Here is a 7,135-nt window from a genome sequence, read left to right as displayed (position 1 = left end):
TTAATAATTAACTGAGAATTTTTTAAGTTGAAGCAGTATACTATGTAGGAGGAAAGAATATGATCTTTGGAGTAACATGATATAGGGTTCAGGATGTAGGGCTAGCATGCATTGACTGTAAGGCTTGGTCCAACTTAAGCTCTCCTTAGCTATCAAATGTGCCGTGGTGCTATAGGATAAGCACCAGACCACAAGATCAGTTTGAACTGCAAGGTCAGTGGTTCAAACTCACCAGCCGCTCCTTGGAACCCCTATACAGGTTAGCTATGAGTAAAAACCAACTTGATGACACTTTACAACAACAACAGCTATCAAGTGGGGATTATTAATTATAATTAATTACTACCCAACATGGTATTGTTGTGAAGGTTGTTGTTGTTACGTGTCATGGAATCGGTTCCGACTCATAGCAACCCTGTCCAGGATTTCCAAGGCTGTAGATCTTTACGGGAGCAGAAAGCCTCTTCTTTCTCCCACAAAACAGCTGGTAGTTTCAAACTGCTGACCTTAAGGTTCGCAGCCCGATTCGTAACCACTACGCTACCAGGGTTGTGAGGATTAAATGCACTGAAAAGATACAACTTCTAGGGAAATGTCTACCAAATGGTAAGCATTTAAATGTTGGCTATTTTATCATCTTTATCATCTTTACTAAGAAAACTGTACATTACAAATAAAGTGAACAATAACTCAGTAATTTTTACAATGGTTCATCTCCACTTATCAATAATATAGTGTACATAATATTAATGAGTGAATAGATAAATATATCAATAGATTGATAGATGATGATTAGGATTATAAAATGGTGAAAATATATATTCTTTATATTTCGTATTACTCTATTTCTGTGGTAGGGTTGTTAGGTTCTGTCGAGTTAACTTCAACTCATAGGTACAACAGAACAAAACACTGTCCAGCCCTGCACCATTCTTAAAATTGTTGTTATGTGTGAGCCCATTGTGTCAAGCAGTTATTGTGTCAAGCAATCTCATTCAAAGTCTTGCTCTTTTTCACTGACCCTCTACTTTATCAAATATGATAGTTAAGGGTTTGTGTCAACTTGACTGGACAAGGATTCTCAGTGGCTTAGCAGTTAAAATGTAGTTATCACCTCTATAATGTAAACTAGTATAATACAGTCACCCCATGATATGATCTGATGTGATGAGTTCTGATCTGATGTAATTATCCAGTGTGGTATAAATTCCCACTTCAATGATACTAATGAAGTTGGCTGCAATGTACAGGATTAGGTTGTATCTTGAACCAATCTCTTTTAAGACATAAAAGGAGAGAAAAGTGAGCAGAGAGAAAGGGACCTACTACCACCAAAATCAGAGGACTGACAGTGGAGTGCCTACTTTGAACCTAGAGGTCCCTACACTGTGAAGCTCCGAGATTCAGAGGAAGTTCATAACAAGCCTCACGACGATGTCCAATGAATACTGGACTTTCAGTTGCTGAAAGGGACAAGGACCTTTTCCCAGAGCCAACTCTCTCTCAAAAGAGAGTGCTGTCTCCTAGAGGCCAGCACTCTGATTTTGGACTTCAAGCTTCCTAAACTGAAAGAATAAATTTCTGGTTGCCAAAACCATCCACTTGCGTTATTTCTGTCAAAGCAGTACTAGATAACTAACACACCAAGCATGATGTCCTTTTCCAGGGACTTGTCCCTCCTGACAACATATCCAGATTACATAAGACCAAGTCCCTCAGGTTGGAAAGCACTTAAAAATATGATTGAGAAGGAGGTGTCTCTTCAAAATAGAGTTATCCTTAATGATGCAGATGGAGCAAAGCTTTCAGGACTTTTACTTGCTTATGGGGGACAATTAAAAAGGAGAAGAAATAGATGAAAATATACATTAATAATTGGAGCATGGAATGTATGAATAAGCTATTGGTCTTAAAAAATTCTATATATCCATCTTGTGGTGGCTGGAGCTCCTGCAGCATCTTAGAACGTGAGGATGAAATAACAAGGCCTGCATCACTAATGACTTTCTAGAGTCCCTATGCCAATTTTATATTGCTAAGTAACAAACGACCTCAAACATCATGGCATAAAACAATAACAAATATTCAATGTAACTCGCTCAAGACTAAAGATTGGACAGTCTCAGCCAGACAGTTATGGGGTTTTCTGTTATGTGCAGCCCAATCTGATTCTAATTGAGATAGCTGCTTTGACTATCGCTCCTAGTGGATCTGCATTTGTTTTATACACAACTCTAACCAGCTTATTTCATGTAGATTCTTCTTTCTAAGAAGATTTATGGAGGAAAAAATAGAAAGATGAAAAATGCTGTTAGAATTAAACGAGGCATATTTACAGCAGTAAAAAGGGAGGAAAGAAGCAGAAAAATCAAGCTATACTTTCAGGAGGTGTGACTATCATTGGCCATTTAGTAAAAAGAAAAGCAGCCCTATATGAAAATAAACAAATTCATTAGAATTCAATAATTAATGTGGTCCCTGAAACATTTTAAAGGATGAGGGTTTATTCATGACATTCACATTAAAAATGATTTTTATACATATTATTGCTGGTCAATCTCTGATAAAGGATTTTCTCACAAGTTTTAGGCATATAAATCTGATTCTTTTTTTCACCTTAAGAAAATCCCTGAAAGATGTTGTTGTTTTTTTAATTCCCAACTCCATTTTGAATTAAATAAAGTAACAAATAAAGAAAACACAAAATTCATTCTTCACTCAAAAACATTAAAATTTAGTTCAATCTAAGAGGGTCGCTATGAGTCAGAACTAACTGAATGGTACTTAACAACAACAACAAGCATTCATTAGGAGTCCTGGTGTGGCACTGTAGGATAAGCACTCAACCACTAGGTTGGTTTAAACCACAAGGTCGGTGGTTCAAATCCACCATTTGTTCCTCGGAAACCCTATACAGGGTCACTATGAGTCAGAAACAACTCAACTGCACTTAACAACACCACCAAGCATTAATTTTGTACCTGGAGGAGTTGCTGCAAAGCTGTATCATCACACCCTGAAAGGTACAATGGTGTCTGTGAAGAAACTTATACTTCAGAAAAATGCACAGTGACGATCCACAAAGAGGAGCCTCTGGGTGATACAGATAATAGTTAACATGTTCAGAGGCTAACTGAAAGATTGGAGCTTCAAGTCCACCCAGTAGCACCTTGGAAGAAAAATCAGGATATCTGCTTATGAAAAATCAGCCACTGAAAACTCCACAGAGCACAGTTCTACTCTATTACACATATGGTCAGCAGGACTCAGAGTCAAGTGAAATTGGTCAATCGCCAATCTACATCATCCCACTTAGAAAAGGGAATTAATGTTTAACTCAATCATTTGTTATTTTGCTTACATCTTAATATTTTGCCTGCTTCCCCTGATGATAAAATGCCTTGGAATCAGCCAATATTAACTTCAGCTTCTTGTTGTTGTTAAGTGCTGTCGAGTCAGTTCCGACCCATAGTGACCCTATATAGGGTTTCAAGGAGCAGCTGGTGGATTTGAACTGCCAACCTTGCAGTTCAAACTGACCTTGCAGTCCAGTGCATTATCCTGCAGCACCACACCAGAACTCTAGCTTAGGATCTCTAAACATACTTCTCTTAAGAAGGAGCTCTGGTAGTATAGTGGTTATGAATCAGGCTGCTAATCTCATGGTCAGCAGTATGAAACTACCAGCTGTTCCATGGAAGAAAGATGAGGCTTTCTGCTCCTGTAAAGATTTATAGCCTCGGAAACCCTGCACAGGGTCGCTATGAGTCAGAACTGACTTCACAGCACATAACATCAACAACATAAACCACAAAATACAAAATACAAACATAAGATAGAAATCTTTCTTCACTATTGTGAATGCTGTTTGTTCCCATCCAGTCAGTTCTGACTCATAGAGACCCTAATAAACAAATAAAACACTACCCTGGTCCTCCACCATCCTCACAACCATTGCTATGTACAACCGTTGCTATGTTTGAGTCCATTATTGCAGCTACTATGGCAATCCATCTGATTGAGGGTCTTTCTCTTTTTCACTGACTGTACTTTTTCAAGCATAATTTCCTTCTCCAGGGACTGGTGCCTCCCAATAATGTGACCAAAGTACATGAGATAATGTCTTGTCTTGCCATCCTCATTTCTAGGAAGCATTCTGGTTATACTTCTTACAAGACAGATGTGTTCATTCTTCTAATAGTCTATGGTATAGTCAATATTCTTCACCAACACCAGAATTCAAATGCATCATTTTTTCTGTCTTCCTTATTCATTTTCCACTGTCACATGCATATGAGGCTACTGAAAATATCATGGATCAGGAGCCAATTACTCCTCAAAGTGACATCTTTGTTTTCTAATTAAACACTTTAACATTTAAAAAGGTCCTTTGTATTAGATTTGCCTGGAGCAATATATCCTGTGATTTCTTGACTGCTCCTTTCATGAGCATTGATTATAAGTCCAAGTAAAATGAAATCCTTGCCAACATCAATGCTTTCCCCATTTATCATGATGTTGCATACTGGTCCAGTTATGAGGGTTTTTGTTTTGTTTATGTTGAGATGTTATCCAACTCAAAGGCTATTTATAGTCTTTGATCTTCAAAGGTAGATAATTCAAGTTCTTTTTACATTGAGCAAGCAAAGTTGTGTGGTCTGCACATCACAAGTTGTTAATGAGTCTTCCTCCAATCATGATGCCACATTCTTCTTCACATTATCCAGTTCCTTGGATTATTTGTTCATCATACAGATTTAATAGGTACAATGAAAGGGTACAACCTTGAAACACACCTTTTCTGAATTTTAAAACAGCACAGTATCCCCTAATCCCTAGGAACATTTAGTTCCATCCCTTCTTGATTCTGTGTAGCTATGAAACTCTATACAGGGTCACTCACTATAGGTCAGAACTGATTTGATAGCACTTAACAAAAACAACAATGCCAAAATTAAAGAAGCCCAGTGATGCAGTGGTTAAAGCACTTGATTGCTGATCAAAAGGTCAATCGTTCAAACCCACCAGCCATTCTATGAAATAAAGATATGACTGTCTGTGTCCATAAACATTTACAGACTTGGAAAGTCTATGATCCCATCTAATCTGACCAACGGACTTGCTATGAGTTGTAATTGAATCATTACTAGTGGGTTATGCTAAAATTAAGCCTCTGCTCCTTGGAAATCCTATACAGGGTTGCTATAGGTCAGAACTGACTCAACAGCATTTAACAACATCAAACATGTCAGCCTCTTATTTTCATTAGCCTTTGGAATTTTCTCCACTTTATTCCATTCAAAAGTAGAGTAGACTTTAGCCAAGGAAATGACTCACATGTCATTATTCACCATACACACTATTGTACACCCAAGCCCTAAGGCATTGACCATATAACATCGTGCTCTCACATCCAGTCCCACTGCCAGAAATGCAGATCTACTATTTCTACCTCATGATTTTCTAACCGTTTCAAAGTTCACTTCAAATGTCTCTGTTCTACAAAGTCTTTCTTCATATTCTAAATCCAAATTAAACAGATAAATTCAGCTTATTTTATGATGGGCACTGTTTTAGGGACAAGAGACACAACAGCAGAAAAAAAATGCAGTTTGCTAGTTTTCTAACAGAAGAAGTAAACATTTATCAAATAATTAGTGAATAAATATAAAATTGATTGTAGCATATGCTATAAACAAGCTCTGATGATAAAGATTTAATGAGTCTTGTGGTAAGTCTGAAACTTTGAAGAGTGTAAAATTATACCAAACTTGCAAGATAGCAAAGTACCCTGCCGTCATTTTATATACGTATAGTGACAGAAGACACAAAACTCTTAGGTCAGACACATGGACAATTTATTACTGAAAAAATAAAAAAGAAGAACTCAGGGCAGTATGTTTTATCAATTTCCCACACTCCAATCTCCAACGGACAACGGGATGAAGGTCAGATGCTATCGGAACATACAATAAGGTTATCTATAGGAAAGGAACCTCAAATTTTGGGAGACCCTCAGTCTTATAAGTCTATCTGATCATCCTTTCTTTAGGACAGAGAGAGAGAGATTCATACAGGTAAATCTCTCCAGCGAAGAGGAAACCATCATAATTACTCCAAAATGTAGACACATATCTCCAAGAAGAGGAAGTTGTTGCTGCTATTATTAAGTGCCATCAAGCAGGTTCCGACCCTTAGCAACCCTGCATAGGGTTTCCAAGGAGTGACTGGTGAGCTTGAACTGCTGACCTTGTGGATCAAACCGACTTTGTAGTCCATCACATTAACCCACAGCACCACACCATGACTCCAGGAAGGGGAAGTAAAGGTCTTTAATACCCAGGCATGTCCTGTTGTGGTGCTGTAGGAGAAACACTGCACTGCTAGTGGCAAGGTTGGCAGTTCAAACCCATCAGCTATTCCTTGAAAACCCTATACAGGGTCACTATGAGTTGGAACTGACTCTATGCCACTTAACAACAATAACAACAACAATATGTTTCCAGGGACTTAACTCTCTAGGGATACAATATCTCATTTCTAAAGTTATATATTATTCAAACATGTCCTTTGCTCAGAAGAACAATATCAAGAACAACTAAGAAGTTTTCCCAGGGTTGGGGAGGAATCTGTGCTGATGTTTGAAGAATTGTTAGGAGTCAGTAGGATAGGGCTGGAAGGGACCAGCAGCAGAGGAGATGGTATGTACAATGCCAGCAGGACAAACCATGGTATATGGCTATAGCAAGGAGATGGGTAGTACTGGATGAATATAGAGAGGTAGGCTGAGAGCAGACCATACAGGTCTTTGGCAGTGCATATTAAGGATGTGGTCACTTACACCAAGAACAATGGGAAGTCAAAGACATGTTTTAAGCCAAAAAATGACATGATGACATTTGCATCTCAACAAAGTCAGTCTCTAGGTTGTAGAGGGCAAGTCATTGTGTTCCTGCTTCACACAGAGACTTGAATTGTAGACTTTTTTTTTTTTTTGCTCTTGCCTCCTCCACATGTTACTCCTCCTTTTATTATATTACCTATAGATTGCTGTATGCTGAGCAAATAATCGAGAAGCTGGGTTATATAAAGAAAAACATGGCATCAGGTTGGAGGAAGACTCATTAACAACCTG

Source organism: Chrysochloris asiatica, unplaced genomic scaffold, assembly GCF_000296735.1.
Source record: "Chrysochloris asiatica unplaced genomic scaffold, ChrAsi1.0 scaffold00108, whole genome shotgun sequence".
Classification (NCBI taxonomy): Eukaryota; Metazoa; Chordata; class Mammalia; order Afrosoricida; family Chrysochloridae; genus Chrysochloris; species Chrysochloris asiatica.
The sequence above is the reverse complement of the archived record's forward strand: the minus strand, read 5'-3'. Positions refer to the sequence as shown.